This window comes from Triticum aestivum, chromosome 4B (assembly GCF_018294505.1).
Source record: "Triticum aestivum cultivar Chinese Spring chromosome 4B, IWGSC CS RefSeq v2.1, whole genome shotgun sequence".
NCBI lineage: Eukaryota > Viridiplantae > Streptophyta > Magnoliopsida > Poales > Poaceae > Triticum > Triticum aestivum.
The window spans coordinates 289,124,576-289,142,343 of record NC_057804.1 but is presented as its reverse complement, the minus strand read 5'-3'; positions in this window follow the sequence as shown (position 1 = coordinate 289,142,343).

Sequence of the window (17,768 nt, the reverse complement as noted above, 5' to 3'; positions counted from 1 at the left end):
ATGTTACATGGTGGAGGGTGTTGCGGTTGAGGTTGCGGTGGACAACGACGTCGGGGTATCGGCTCCGGCGTGATGGAGGAGGGCGGCGGTTGATGGGTGGGATGGGGTGGCGGACGGAGGACGCCGGGGTTTCGCGGCTAGTGGAGAGGTAGTTTTGGCGCCCATGGAGTACGAATGGGGAATCAGACGGGTGGGGGGAACCATATTTTGGTCTAGGACACGCTTGTTTTTCGCTTCTTTGAACAGAAGATGGGACGCGCTTGTTTGAAATTTGGGGAAAGTACAAACATTTCCCCCCTCTTAAATTTCGGACCTACTGCGGGTCGGGGGTAGGATGGTAATCCCAGGTGTCCAGTGGGCGGGAGCAATTTCGGCCGCGCTTGTGTGCTTAGGCGGCTATTGTGTATGAATGTTTTTCGGAGGCGGTTGCGTGGCGTCTAGATGAAGCTACGAACCTACCCCGGTTTAGACCTTTGGACATCGGGCCGGTAGGTTTCACGGGTCGGACTTATTAGAAAATTAATTTCCTTGTATTACCAAACATTGGTCTCACACGGTTTCGGGCGAGTAGATGCTCTTTTGGCACTTCGTTCGCAATTTTGAAACACAAGCATTCACATTTAGAGAACTCTTGAACTATGAGGATTGACCTAAATAGACAACGTTATATTTGAGCTTGTATGTTTGAAAACCTCATTAAATTATCCGCTTCTTTTTGAAATTTTGACACTTGAAAATCCTATAACTACGATTATTTTGGAATGGAGGAGCTAAATTTGAATCTATTTTGTACACGACTACATATGCTATTATGTACAAAATCAGAGCAAAGATTGGTGCCCCCATAATTTAGGTATGATTTACAAATGCCATGATATCAAATTCAAATAATTGAATGGACTTCATGTTGAATTCAATTTTTTTAAACCACCTTAAGTTGAATTCAAATGTATGCTAGTTCATAGGTAGCTATTTATAATGTTCATTGTGTAACTTTCGTATGTATAATGTGCTTTACACGCACAACATGAACTATACTCACGTTTATATTCGATTGCTAAAGTGATGCATTGTCTGGAGTTCAAAATACTAACTATGTGGATCAGTTGTGTCGAATAATAACATACACATGCTCAAATTCGATAGAATCTAGATGTCTGATGGATCAATGACTGCTCCTTACGCGAATTGCAAATATCATGATCCCATCCTAATATCTGGATACAATTTATATCTTTAATCAATGTGTACAACAGTCTTTTACGTGTGGTTTTAATCTCCATCGGTGGTCTCTCACACATGCTCACACACTCTCTCCCGAGGTGTCTTTCTCGCACACATGCTCTAGATATAACCCTCCCCCCTCCCGTAACCATTTACAACTGTTTTCACTAACCTTTATCACAAGAACTCTTCCTCTCGCAAGCATACACACGCACAATTCCCATCGACCCTTTCTATATACATGGACCTGCCAACGTGTCTCATGTACGCACATTATCTTTAGGCATGTCTCTCACGCATTGTCTCACACCTCTCTTCCCAATGGACAAGTATGATTCTAGCAAAGCATTCTGTAGGATGCCCCTTAAGGTTAGGTTGTATGAGTAGTAATATCAGAGATAAAGGGGTTATCTTAGTCCCAGAACCCAGGGTTACAAATCCTAGCCGGCTTTGTCAGTGGAGATAGAGTCCTTCACAATTCTGCTATCTTTGTCTTGTACGACTAGTCATCCATGGGTCTTCCTATATGCGTCATGGGCCGACCAATGTGGCGCAGGACGGAACCGAACGAAGGGCCTCACCTCGTCCCACCGGACCTCACGCGGTGACACACCCTCTTCCCCCACGTCTCATTATCTTCTCACACCCACACATACCAACACAAACACCACACACACACAAAATTTCTCCTGGTGCCTCTATTCCCTCCCCCCTTGCATATACACACTCAAGGGATGGGAATCTCTCGTTGTGATGTCATATTCGTCTCTCTCTCTCTCTAGACCACTCTCATTTGTCGTGCTATCTCTCCCACGCCCCCCGGCCCTATCCATGCCTCTCTCGAATACATAATACACACACGTACCTCTCTAGGCCCCGCCAAATACATCAACTACACATTCACACATGTTACATCACGTACCCCATTGATCTAAAAAGCCCTCTCTTCACATTTATTTCGCATACAACATTCCTTTTGAATAAAGTGTGGCCAAAAAATTATTTTAGAATTTTACATATATACAACATTAAAAAGTTATATGGAGGAGTACGAACGCTAATTTGAATTGCATGGTGCCCACAATGATATTTATTCCGACTGTGAATTTATATATTTTCATACTATATACAAAGTTAGTCATAATAAAGAGAAATGAAGAGCGTCTCTCCCTCCATCGCATACCCCCCTTGTACGCCCCTTCCATGTATGCACACAAAACTATCTCCAGGTCCTCTAAAAGTAAGCCCCCAGAAAATTCACGCATGTTTCATCTTTCTCTCGCGATATATGCAATGATGATCCTTGTATTTGAAGCGAAAGCACAATACGTACATTGGACTTCAGAATCCACTCACTACGGTCACCATTTACGTTTAGTGGTTATTATACAGCCACGGGCTCACTATACAACTCTGTATTTGCTCAAGACATGACTAGTTGACCAGTTAAACGCTCCACGTGGCACCTCTAGTGTTGCATCACATTATCTCACTACCATCATGCCGACCTGTCAGCTTGTATCTACTCTACATCTACACTCTTATAAAATACATAAAAAACAGACTTGGTGATGATGGTGTGCCTGCCATCCTGCAATATAGGCCGTCCGATTTATATCTGACAGATAGGAAAGAAACTATGGCAATTTTGCAAAAAGGTACCCACACACCTCTCCACATTTGCAAATAAGGCCTTCCCTCGTTCATCCTTTTCTCTCACAAGATAAACTAGTGATACAAATTCATCTTGATGTTATGTGCAATGCATGGGCATCTTGCTAGTAAGAACGAAAGCAAACAACAACAAAATATTTGGACGGTGGTTCGAAGTCATGACCGCGGGCACAACGGACAAGGTGGCCTTGTATTGGTATGCTGAGCCGTCTGTTTTAACACACATGAGCTTGTGTGGTGATTATACACACACACACGCATGCGCACGAACTGCATGCACGCAACACTCACACAAACACATGCACCCACACACGCACGCAACACTCACACGTACACACGCAGCCACGCACGCATGCAACACTCACACGCACACACGCACGCCTGCATGCACACACCAGTACACCACACGACCAACACAAACTCTCACGCTCAAGTGCTCAACCTACACGTGCATGCGCACACATCAGGCCCTGACAGAGGCATACACAACCAGGTGATTCCTGCGCACGGGTTGGAGTGTTGTCGCTCCTGCATAAATTTGTGTTTATCCGACTTTTTCCCTATGTGAACTGACAGGTGGGACCCACAAGGAACGTGGTCAATTTAACTAGTCAACATGGCGCCACGCAGACTATTTGGCCGGTCAACAGAGTGCAATCCGATGCTGAACCGTGAGCAAGTGATCGTATAATCACAGCAAAACGTATATAGTGACCGTAATCCTCTTATTCTGAAGTTCGGTGACCGTATTACGCTTTTCTCTCCGTAGGCCCTCCAAAACTGCATATCTACACGTTCTCGAAGGTTACATCTAACAACTATGCAATACATCACTACTACTACACTCTGACACAATAAATCATATGTGTTTTAGTTTTACTAGATATCATATTGTTACTTAGACCTCTCCCAATGCATTGGTGCTAAAGTGGGGTGCTAAGTGCATTAAAATGCTTAGCAACTAATGTCCCCAATGCATCGGTGCTTAGGTTTTGTAGCTAAGCCTTCTCTATTTAATTGTTTAGTAATAAAACTCCTTCATGTATTGGTTGGTAGTCTTTTTGTCTAGGTTCACGTGCTTAGCATTGGTTCTTGTTGGGGTCACCATAATCCTCTCTCTCCTCTATAATTGCTTTGCCACATCATTTTTCTACCTATGTGGCATCCTTAGCACCTGTACACCGTGGAGCACTGGGAAATGCCTTAATTATTCAGTTTTCATACATTAAAATTTCCTTTGAAATGTATGGCCAGTATCATCTACCGCGCGGGAAAAATCCCGCCCTTTACTGTTTAATCAGGTTTGTATCGATGGATTGTGCGAAATAGCAAAACTATAGTACTATACAGTACAAGTGACAGTTCACTGGGCCGTCGTGTCGTGTACTCCTCCGTCGTAAGAGTGCAGCGCGCGCTTTTATAAACTTCTAGTCCCTTTCGCCGACATGTGGGACATCAAGCTACCGGGTCCACGTGACATACCGGAATACAGTGGAGAGCAGCCGGGGTGAAGCGCCCTAGTCATGGCGCCGGCATAGTAATGAGCAATGAGGCGTCAAATCACAAAGCTGCACCTTTCCTGCAGTTAAGTTGGTGGGACGAAATAATGATGCTAAAAAAAGAAGTTGGAGGGACGAAGCAACCATCATTTCACTCGTTGCTGAATCCGCTTCTCCCTCATCTTCTTCAACTTAACCACGTGTTGCTTCTGCCGTTGTTCTGCCTCATGTGGGACGCAGATCGGCTTGGTAAAGCACTGACACGTGGGACCTCATGTTAGAATACCGCCAGGACAACATCCTCTAAAAGTAAGAAACCTCCCCCTCCATCCGCGCGGCAAAATCACCTCCTTTTTACTAATCTTGATTCTATAATTTTTTAGATCAATATAATTGAGATTTGTATAGATAGCACACAGGAGCAAAACCAAGTGGTATGGTTAAGGGCATCCACATTGTGTAGCCAAATGTGAAAATAGCTTTTGGCATCGTGGGAACCATTGTGGACGGTGTTGACAAAGCCAAAAAGATGGAACCAAAGCTCCCTGATTGATTGATTGAAGGAATAGAAAAATGCAACATCTCTCCTCTTTCTCCCATGCTTGGACGCATGTAGTATAGTATAGAGCACAGAGTCTACTCCCCTATCCCTTCTATCACAAATCACAAAGAAGTGAGGCGTCAAATCACAAAAGCACAGACGAAGCAACCATCATTTCACTCTTCGCTGACTCCGCTTCTCCATCGTCTTCTTCGAGAAACCATCTCACCGCACTAAGCTGGACGGATGACGCTATTGTGTAATCCTAGTAGTACTAGTCCTTTGGTTCAACGGACTTCCTAGATGCAAATAGGGCGGTTGTCTCGGCTTGCAGGCGTCACTTGCGAACGACTAACCGTGGTCTCCCTCAATAGTGTTCTCCGTCAAACGCACTTCGCTAAACCACAAAAAAAGATATCGTCGACGTCACCGCAATAGGGAAGGAAGTCAAATATAGTTACTACCTCCATTTTTTGTACACAAGGCCAGTATATCAAAATTACAATTTGCAAAAGGCCACTAACACTAATCGAGGCAACATTGATGGGGTTTGCCTCGTACTAGCAACCAAGGACATTAATATCCCCTGCATGCATGCGGAAGTGAGAAGGTTGGTTTGCATGGCACTGCATTAATCAAGTGATGAGGAGTGAGATGGTCAGCTCTTTGGTCTTTGGAGAAAAAAATACGCATTAATTGACACGTGAAACGAGGATTTGTATTGATTAAATCTCACGAAGGAAAACCCCGCCTTTATTTTTTAACACTAGTACTCCTAGTACGTATGTACTTATCCTGTTTGGGTCTAGGCCTTGCATTGCCAAACTTCGCCACACATTTTTGCCAAGCATGCCTAAAGTTTTCAAAATGAGGAGGTACACTTGTGCATGGCTGTCGCGGTCGCACCGCACCCTCACATGGTCGCTCTTGCACGCTGCGGTCGCACTGCACCCTCACACAGTCGCTCCTGCACACCGGAAACCCAACCAAGGGGACGCACCCTCACTGACACACGCTGTCGCATGTGAACAAAACGAAACTCAGCCATCCTACCACTGACACATAATTTTCGGTCATAGAGCATGTTTATCCAACCGCATGTTGGGGAGTGTCCGTACGGCCCGTGCGTTGGTCTGTTGGTGAAGAAGAAGAGGCGAGGAAGAAGGAAAGAAGGGTTGTCGCATGTGAGCAAAACGAAACTTAGCCATCCTACCACTGACACATAATTTTCGGTCATAGAGCATGTTTATCCAACCGCATGTTGGGGAGTGTCCGTACGGCCCGTGCGTTGGTCTGTTGGTGAAGAAGAAGAGGCGAGGAAGAAGGAAAGAAGGGTTGTCGCATGTGAACAAAACGAAACTTAGCCATCCTACCACTGACACATAATTTTCGGTCATAGAGCATGTTTATCCAACCGCATGTTGGGGAGTGTCCGTACGGCCCGTGCGTTGGTGTGTTGGTGAAGAAGAAGAGGCGAGGAAGAAGGAAAGAAGGGTTAGGAGACGTAGGATATTCATCCAACCGCCTGAAATGGTAGACTGACCCAAGTCAGGCGACTTGCATAACAAATATATGTTTTTACACAGCAAAAGACCCATAAAAACAACAACATAAAGAAAAACTATCACAACTCGCGGAACGAGACGGCTTCGTCGTCTTTGGCTGTCGGCGCGAACCAGCCGTAGCTGCCGACGTGTGTCTCCGCACCGTGGTTGTCCTCGGCCTCCAGCTACTCGCTCACGCGGAGCGTCCGGGCGCTCTGCACGGACGAGAGCACAGCCCGGTTGAAGTCGAGGACGTCCGGTTCCGCCTGCAGGAGGGCGTCGCACTACTAGAAAAAGGGCTATAGATAATATGAACATTAATGGCGCACCACGTATGTGGTGCGCCACTACTATATAGCAGTGGCGCACCACATATAGGTACGCCATAAACTCCAAATACTAATGGTGCACCACATCCACGGTGCGCCACTACTAACAATTTTTTTTTCAAAACTAGTAATATGGCGCACCATGGGATAGTGCGCCATTACAAGTTAAACTAGTAATGGCGCACCACACCCTCGGTGCCCACTACTAACAAATATTTTTTTTATTTTTTTTTCAAAACTAGTAATGGCGCACCAGGGGATAGTGCGCCATTACTAGTTTTAACTAGTAATGGCGCACCACACCATCGGTGCGCCACTACTAACAAATTTTTTTATTTTTTCTAAAACTAGTAATGGCGCACCTGGGGATTGTGCGCCATTACTAGTTTAACTAGTAATGGAGCACCACACCCACGGTGCGCCATTACTAACTTAGACCAAAAATTCCACCGAATGCACCCCCCCCTGTGGACCGCCTTTTCAGTTTTTAAAAAAATAAAAGAAAATGATGGAAATGTCAAAAAAATAAAAAAATAAGTTTCCCATGTAATATGTGGTCTACTTGTTGGGTAAATTTACAAATATGAATTTCGAATTTATTTGCAAAACCTCTCTGGAATTTGTAAAATGTGCATAACTTTTGCATACGAACTCGGATTAAAAAGTTTTTTATATGAAAAATCATCTGTTCGAAAAGTTACATCTGAATTCAACCGGGTGACCCCGTTGAAGATTTTATGAATCCCCAAAAACCTAACAGAAAAAAGATACAGGGCTTTTAAGATCTAGAGGGGAAAAATGGAAAACATTTCAAACTTAGTAGTGGCGCCCATTTGCTAGGTGCGCCACTAGTAACAGAAAAAAATTAGTTTCGATTTTTTTTGGAAAAAATATTCAAAATATTATACGTAATATGGACAGAAGTTTGAAATATTTTTTCAAAATTTCATCACACTCATGAACATGAACAAAGTCCTAGACATCAACAAGGTTTAATAGGATTGATATGCTAGATATATCAACAGGTGTGTGTTAAGTGAGCTGGTGCTGGGGTTGGATAGAACTCTGTATTTAAGTGTGCTTGGGCTGGAGTAGTGTGAGGATGGGTGACCTTTCGGGAAGTTTGACCACGGAGTGCAATTTGACTTGAGATTAAGCATATTGACCCGAGATTAAGCCACAGTGACCCGAGATTAAGAAAAAAATGAAAAAAAATTGAAAAAAAATTCTTAAAAAAAATTGAAAAAAATTGGTAGTAATGGCGCACTTCTATGTGGTGCACCATTACTATCTCAGATAGTAATGGCGCACCTCTAGGCATAGTAATGGCGCACTATAGGTGCGCCATTACTAAAAATTACTAGTGGCGTGATGATAGTGGCGCACCTGTAGGGCGCCATTAATGGCCAAAACAGGTGCGTCACTAATTAGCATTTTCCTAGTAGTGTCGATGAGAGTGGCATCTGCGCGCTCTGTGTCGAGTCGAGCCTCTGCTGCCCGGTTCAAGTCTAGGATGTCCGGTTCCGCCTGCAAGAGGGCCTCGATGGCAGCGGCATCCGCGCGCTCCGCCTCATGTTGAGCCTCCGCCGCCCGGTTCACATCCACGACATCTAGTTCTGCCTGCAGGAGAGCTTTCATGGCAGCGGCATGCGCGCGCTCTGCGTCGAGTTGAGCCTCTGCCTCCCGGTCCTCCTTTAGTATCGCCATGTTGAACCGATGGTCCGCCTGCACCATGGGGGACTTGGACGCCGGCACGAAGTCGACGTCCATCATCTCATACCCACCAGGGGCCTTCTATGCAGCGACCTCCGCCATAAACATTGGCTCGGCTTCTTCCTCCTCTTAGCTTGGCGCCAGAGAACTCGGGGATTGGCCCGCCGCAAAGCGAGCTTGGCAACGGAGGTCTGTGGCGCCGACCGTCGCCGCGATTTCTGCGCGGCGCTCTGGATTCAGCATCTTGTAGTAAGTGATCTCGCGGCGCACCATGGCTTTCCGACGAACTAGGGGATGCTTGTTGTGGGCTAGGGGATCGAAAGGTGGGGGATGGGCTGGAGATTAGGCATGGTTTTAGGGCAGTGGCTGGCGTAGGCCGAGCAGCGAAGGTTCTGGTGTGAATAGTGGTTCCGATGATGATCGGTCAATCGGTTTTGACTGTACATCGCTCTTGTCACGTTTGCTTTGCAGCCCGACACACTGGACCGTCCATGTCACTAACTGAATGGAAGGCACTTCATCTTGCGTTTTCACTCGCTTGTGGGACCGCAGTTGAGAGCAAACCGACGTCCCTCCCCCTCCCCCGCCAGCGTCATTTATTATACTACCACTCCCTCCATTTTATGCGGAGTAAATAAAAACAGATGGAGTATACTATGGATGAGGATCCCCTGACGTGGCCGAACCCATTGAGTAACTGACATGCGGGGCCTAGCAAGCATGGGGTCCGCCAGTAGGTGACCGAAAGGTAGGGTAAGGCAGGGATACCTACATTAGAGGATCCACTTCCACTACTACTCCCTCCTTCCATTTACTATACAGGGCCTAATGCATTTTTCGAGGATAACTTTGACCAAATGTTAGAGTAATAATATATGACATGCAACTTACACAAAGCATACGGTCAAATTCGTATGTGAAAGGAGTTTCCAATGATATAATTTTCACATTATACATCTCATGTACTATTAATCTTCTCAATAGTCAAATGTGGTTTTAAAAATGCATTAGAGCATGGTTAATAATATATCCAGTCGATGGCTATGAGGGACTGCCATCTCATCTATAGCCATCATCTATTATATGCACTCATACGGTAGTGTGGGCTATAAGGTTGGCTATTTCCCGCAAAAAAAATATAAGGTTGGCTATTGTATTAGTACTTTTTTCCATCTCCTCTCTATCTCTTTCTTCATATTAATTGTATTTAACTAGGAATGCATATATAGCTAAGGCTCTTGCATGAGAGCTCACTCCCCTTACTTTTTCACATCTCTCTCCTCCACATAGGCCCTATATAAATGGAAGGAGGGAGTACTACTATGAGCACTACATACTCTAGTACAGATGTTGTCAGTACTCCACGTGTACTATTGGATAGGGAGCTTAAAAAAGTTACTATTGGACTGGCTATACGTGGCGAAATCCTAGTAAGAAGAGCATGCACGAGAACAAGCACATTCACGTGGTTGAAAACAAATTGGAAACCATCTCGAGTACAAATCTAGGAGTATGTACGAATCTAACAATATTGATTGGGCATTGTTGAATGTTGATACTTTTTTGATCAAAGTAGAGATACTTTGACTATGCATAAAACTTATATGTAAACTAGAAAGGATAGGAGGGAGTATATTGTACGTTCAAAAACGAAACGAACATTGAATACCCTTTATATATGATTTGCAGATGCTATGATCACCGATTCAAAATTTTGAATTTGCCTTAGGTATCACCTGCCCCCACTCGTTCTCTCTCGATTTCATCTCGGGGTCTGGAGATCGATTGAAAGAGGACTAGGGCGGGTACATGCGAATGATACTCGGTGGAATGTTCAAATGAGGCATGCGGGAGGATGGACTCGATCGGAGGGCGACATGATCGATGGATAAGAGGGTTGGAGAGGAATGAGAAATAAGCAAACGCCACATGATTATACTTGAATGGCTCAAATAAACAATAAGTTGTCTCGCTTGTCCTACATAGTGAAAGGCCTAATGCGCAATGCGGAGCACTGACGCTCGAATATGGCTGGGAAAACAGGGAAACCAACATGTGGGACACACCCGTCGGAATGACGTAGCGCAGACTAGTCCAATGGAGGAGCTGTCCCACGACCTCCTCGCCACCGACAACCGTTCATGTGGGTTGTTGGGGCCAACAACGTGGCACAGCTCCAGCACCGCATCTGGACACGGCGACCGCGGTGAGCAACACGCTCATATCGTCGCTAGAAAAGGTCGGTTTCAGTGTGCCGAGGGTGGCATTAGTGTTGTGGCACGACCAACAGTATGTTTGGTTTGTGCCCAAGGTTGCCCCATCAAGGCATTGGGTAGCCAAAATTTTGGTTGAGGTATTGTGTAGGATCGAAAGTATGTCTAGAGGGGGGGTGATTATACTACTTGACCAAATAAAAATCTATCCTTTTCCCAATTTTTGTTATTGGCAGATTTTAGCAACTTAGCATGGTTCAAGCAATCTTAACACAATTCAAGCAAGCATGCAAAGAGTATATGGGCAGCGGAAAGTAAAGCATGCAACTTGCAAGAATGTAAAGGGAAGGGTTTGGAGAGTGCAAACGCAATAGGAGACACGGATGTTTTTGTCGTGGTTCCGATAGGTGGTGCTATCATACATCCACATTGATGGAGACTTCAACCCACGAAGGGTAACAGCTGCGCGAGTCCACGGAGGGTTCCACCCATGAAGGGTCCACGAAGAAGCAACCTTGTCTATCCCACCATGGTCGTCGCCCACGAAGGACTTGCCTCACTAGCGGTAGATCTTCATGGAGTAGGCGATCTCCTTGCCCTTACAAACTCCTTGGTTCAACTCCACAATCTTGTCCGAGGCTCCCAAGTGACACCTAGCCAATCTCGGAGACACCACTCTCCAAGAAGTAACAAATGGTGTGTTGATGATGAACTCCTTGCTCTTATGCTTCAAATGATAGTCTCCCCAACACTCAACTCTCTCACCGGATTTGGATTTGGTGAAAAGAACATTTGAGTAGAAAGAAACTTGGGGAAGGCTAGAGATCAAGATTCATATGGTAGGAATGCAATATCTTGGTCTCAACACAAGTGTAGGTGGTTCTCTCTCAGAAAATGTATGTTGGAAGTGTAGGCACGTTTTGATGGCTCTCTCCACGAATGAAGAGTGGGTGGAGGGGTATATATAGCATCCACACAGAATCTAACCGTTACACACAACTTACCAATCTCGGTGGGACCGAATTGAGAAACTCCGTCGGACCGATTTAGCAAATCATGTGACCGTTAGGATTTTCGTTGGGACCGACATGCAACTCGGTAGGACCGATATGGTTAGGCTTAGGGCATAACGTAATCTCGGTGAGACCGATTTTGGTAATGGACACACAGAGGGTTGGTCAGGCAAACTCGGTGGGACCGATTCGCTCATCTCGTTAAGACCGAAACGTTACGAAAAGGAAACAGAGAGTTTGCATTGTAATCTCGGTGGGACCAATCGCTCATCTCATGTGGGGACCCCGACTCATAAGTCGTGATCACCGAATGCACGTGTACAGTGATCCCAGAGATCAATGCTCACTGTACACACAGAAGCTGAATAACAAGAGTCTTACATCCATACATACCGTCTTACAGAAATTATGACCATTATGGTCAAGTCCTACATAGATAAAGCCACAAGGGCAGAATACCAAATAAACTTAAGCAGCGGAAATCTTCATCGATAAGTAGAACCCATGCCATCTGCCTTAACCCTACAGGCATTCTGATTGGGAAACGTCCTAGTTCGCATGTTCGTCTCCAAAGAACTCTTCTTCGAACTCCTGTTCTTCCATGCCTAGTCAATTAAATAACCAGTGGCAAGCCAATGAGTACTTTGAATGTACTCGCAAGCAACCCATGTTTTGTTTCAAGATACAACAATGCATGATATACGTAATTTTTTGCAGAAAGCTAGCTTTGAGTGCAATGACATGTTCAACATCTTGTATGACATGCATCAGGAGAATTCAATTAACCATGAGGACAGGTTACAGATATCAACATAAATAGAGTAGGCATCAACCCAACTCAATCATGTCAAGTCCCTTGACTTGACCCAAGTAGTTCTCCCCACTTATCCAAACACACACACTGGTTTGTAAACATGTGGACGTAGCCCAAGAGCGGTTACCCAACTGTCCTTGACAGTGGACACGGCTATTCGAATAGTTTTACACTCTGCAGAGGTTGCACCCTTTACCCACAAGATCCGGGGAACTTCCGTGTCATCCAAGACCCGCGGTACCTCAAGTACCCGGGGTAAGCACCCGATCACTATCTTTCCCTAGACGACACTAACAAGGAGTCCACTCGTTGTTCCGAATCCTCATGATGTACATCATACGAGACTCACTCGAGAATGTAACATCCGAGAGGGGACACAATGGTGTATCCGGTGCCCTGTGAAAACAGTCATGGCCACCCTACCTGGCACGACCCCGTCCTGAGAGAGAGCACCAAGTCTCCCCCATCACTAGTAATGCGGGCTCCAAGCTAGTATCAGCCTAGGTTTTCAATAATGCCCTTTCCCATACTAGGGTAGAGTGGTTGCGCATGTAAGGTTGGAATAACGGTCGCAACTTAAACCAATCCGTTTTGAAAACAACACACACTTGCCTCGGTACACCACTTCGTCATGAAGTGGTTACCCAACTCATCATCTCCCTCGGGCATAAGTGGCACCCGATGGGGTTTTCAAAAAGTCTTTTGAAAATACTTTGTCTCCATCACCATGCATATTCCCGTCCCTTTTTGCGTAGCACTACTTTAGCATCCTATCTACTCCCACTGGCATAACCCTCATAGAAAGGTAGGGTCATGCATCATGCAAGTGTCAACGAGAAAAGCAACAGAGGCAAACCACCTCAAGTGGTCACCATTTTATCAGGACTTTGATGCAAGCAATAAAAGTGCCATATGACATGCATAAAAAGGGTTTCTTAGACGTGGTCAAAGGGCTACTTGCCTGGCTCAACAAAGTCTTCTGGGTCTTCAAAGTCTTCTGGTCCAACTCCTTCGTCAGCAACGCAGTCTATCGTCGCAAAATAATAACGAGAAAAATAAGGCAATAATAAAACAGAAAAACCAAAGTGCTAAGAAAAATGTCAACTCATTTTTGTTAAATACTAGGGTGAAAACTAAAAAGGGGGGAAATTCCTAGTTTTGGATTTGGAGTCATGGAAACAGTGCTAGGAATTTTAAATGACTGGCAAAAATGCTCAAATTCAAATTTGAATTTGAAAACTGAAGAATAGTTGGTTTGATAAGAGTGAGAACTGCACCAATAAATAGGTGGTATTATTACAAGAATTTAGGAGTTGGAATTATTGCATTTGGATTATTATTTAATCGTGTAGAATTTTTGGAAAAGTGGCAGAAAAAGAAAAGGAAAAAGGGCTCTGTGCCTGCTGGGCTAGAACAGCCGCACCGCAGGAGGCCCAGCCAGAGTGGCGGCCCAGCGCAGTGGTGCATGCGCGCGCCAGGTTTAAACCTAACGGGCGGGGCCTAGGCGTCAGCGAGACATAGGGGGCGATGGAGGGGTGAGGCTGACAGGTGGGGCCCTCCTGTCATCCCTAACCCTGCGACAGAGGGTCGGCGGGATCACCAGCGTTGATGCAGGGCACAGCGAGGTCGGGCGAGGGTACGGTTGGACTCAGCGTCGAGTCGCCATTCGGGTGGAGGTGGTTGCGGTCGCCGGGGTGGCCTGGTTCACCAGCGACGAGGTCTCACAGTGGAGGAGCTTCGGGCGTCGTAGGTTCCGGCTGTTCCCGGCTGCAAAAGAAGCGGGGGAGAAGGCAAAATGATCAGGGGTGCTCGGGGGTTCTAGATTGAGGCAGAGGATGAACGGGGGAGGCCTGTACCTTGTGAACTTCGGCGAGCCGAAGCGGCGGAGCTCGAGCTCGATCTCGAGCTCGGGCGGCTCTAGAGAGGAACTGGGGTGCAGGGGGATGATTTGGTGGTGCAGAGAGCGAGTGGTGAGGAGAGGAGAGCTCAGGGAGGCCCTTAAATAGGAGGGCGACATGATCGATGGAGAAGAGGGTTGGAGAGGAATGAGAAATAAGCAAACGCCACATGATTATACTTGAACGGCTCAAATAAACAATAAGTTGTCTTGCTTGGCCTACATAGTGAAAGGCCTAATGTGCAATGCGGAGCACTAACGCTCGAATATGGCCGGGAAAACAGGGAAACCGACATGTGGGACACATCCGTCGGAACGACGTAGCGCAGACTAGTCCAATGGAGGAGCTGTCCCACGACCTCCTCGCCACCGACAATCATTCATGTGGGTCGTTGGGGCCAACAACGTGGCACAGCTCCAGCACCCCATCTGGACACGGCGATCGCGGTGAGCGACACGTTCATATCATCGCTAGGCACGGTCGGTTTCAGTGTGCCGAGGGTGGCATTAGTGCTATGGCACGACCAACAGTATGTTTTGTTTGTGCCCAAGGTTGCCCCATCAAAGCATTGGGTGGCCAAAATTTTGGTTAAGGTATTGTATAGGATCAAAAGTATGTCTAGAGGGGGGGTGATTAGCCTACTTGACCAAATAAAAATCTATCCTTTTCTCAATTTTTGTTATTGGCAGATTTTAGCAACTTAGCACGGTTCAAGCAATCTTAACACAATTCAAGCAATCATGCAAAGAGTATATGGGCAGCGGAAAGTAAAGCATGCAACTTGCAAGAATGTAAAGGGAAGGGTTTGGAGAGTGCAAACGCAATAGGAGACACGGATGTTTTTGTCGTGGTTCCGATAGGTGGTGCTATCGTACATCCACATTGATGGAGACTTCAACCCATGAAGGGTAACGGCTGCGCGAGTCCTTGGAGGATTCCACCCATGAAGGGTCCACGAAGAAGCAACCTTGTCTATCCCACCATGGCCGTCGCCCACGAATGACTTGCCTCACTAGCGGTAGATCTTCATGAAGTAGGCGATCTCCTTGCCCTTACAAACTCCTTGGTTCAACTCCACAATCTTGTCGGGGTCTCCCAAGTGACACCTAGCCAATCTAGGAGACACCACTCTCCAAGAAGTAACAAATGGTGTGTTGATGATGAACTCCTTGCTCTTATGCTTCAAATGATAGTCTCCCCAACACTCAACTCTCTCTCACAGGATTTGGGTTTGGTGAAAAGAACATTTGAGTAGAAAGAAACTTGGGGAAGGCTAGAGATCAAGATTCATATGGTAGGAATGCAATATCTTGGTCTCAACACAAGTGTAGTGGTTCTCTCTCAGAAAATGTATGTTGGAAGTGTAGGCACGTTCTAATGGCTCTCTCCACGAATGAAGAGTGGGTGGAGGGGTATATATAGCATCCACACAGAATCTAACCGTTACACACAACTTACCAATCTCGGTGGGACCGAATCGAGAAACTCGGTCGGACCGATTTAGCAAATCATGTGACCGTTAGGATTTTCTATGGGACCGACATGCAACTCGGTAGGACCGATATGGTTAGGGTTAGGGCATAACGTAATCTTGGTGAGACTGATTACACAAACTCGGTGAGACCGATTTTGGTAATGGACACACAGAGGGTTCATCAGGCAAACTCGGTGGGACCGATTCGCTCATCTTGGTAAGACCGAAACGTTACGAAAAGAAAACAGAGAGTTTGAAGTGTAATCTCGGTGGGACCGATTTCTCATCTCGTGTGGGGACCCTGACTCATAAGTCGTGATCACCGAATGCACGTGTACAGTGATCCCAGAGATCAATGCTCACTGTACACAAAGAAGCTGAATAACAAGAGTCTTACATCCATACATACCGTCTTACACAAATTATGACCATTATGGTCAAGTCTTACATAGATAAAGCCACAAGGGCTGAATACCAAATAAACTTAAGCAGCGGAAATCTTCGTCGATAAGTAGAACCCAAGCCATCTGCCTTAACCCTACAGGCATTCTGATTGGCAAACGTCCTAGTTCGCATGTTCGTCTCCAAAGAACTCTTCTTCGAACTCCTGTTCTTCCATGCCTAGTCAATTCAATAACCAGTGGCAAGCCAATGAGTACTTTGAATGTACTCGCAAGCAACCCATGTTTTGGTTCAAGATACAACAATGCATGATATAGGTAATTTTTTGCAGAAAGCTAGTTTTGAGTGCAATGACATGTTCAACAACTTGTAATACATGCATCAGGAGAATTCAATTAACCATGAGGACAGGTTACACATATCAACATAAATAGAGTGGGCATCAACCCAACTCAATCATGTCAAGTCCTTTGACTTGACCCAAGTAGTTCTCCCCACTTATCCAAACACACACACCGGTTCGTAAACATATGAACGTAGCCCAAGAGCGGTTACCCAACTATCCTTGACTGTGGACACGACTATTCGAATAGTTTTATACTCTGCAGAGGTTGCACACTTTACCCACAAGATCCAGGGAACTTACGTGTCATCCAAGACCCGCGATACCTCAAGTACCTAGGGTAAGCACCCGATCACTATCTTTCCCTAGACGACACTGACAAGGAGTCCACTCGTTGTTCCGTATCCTCACGATGTACATCATACGAGACTCACTCGAGAACGTAGCATCCGAGAGGGGACACAACGGTGTATCCGGTGCCCTGTGAAAATAGTCATGGCCTCCCTACCTGGCACGACCCCGTCCCGAGAGAGAGCACCAACTCTCCCCCATCACTAGTAATGTGGGCTCCAAGCTAGTATCGGCCTAGGTATTCAATAATGCCCTTTCCCATACTAGGGTAGAGTGGTTGCGCATGTAAGGTTGGAATAACGGTCGCAACTTAAACCAATCCGTTTTGAAAACAACACACACTTGCCTCGGTACACCACTTCGTCATGAAGTGGCTACGCAACTCATCATCTCCCTCGGGCATAAGTGGCACCCGATGGGGTTTTCAAAAAGTCTTCCGAAAATACTTTGTCTCCATCACCATGCATATTCCCATCCCTTTTTGCGTAGCACTACTTTAGCATCCTATCTACTCCCACCGGCATAACCCTCATAGAAAGGTAGGGTCATGCCTCATGCAAGTGTCTACGAGAAAAGCAACGGAGGCAAACCACCTCAAGTGGTCACCATTTTATCATGACTTTGATGCAAGCAATAAAAGTGACATATGACATGCATAAAAAGGGTTTCTTAGACGTGGTCAAAGGGCTGCTTGCCTGGCTCAACAAAGTCTTCTGGGTTTTCAAAGTCTTCTGGT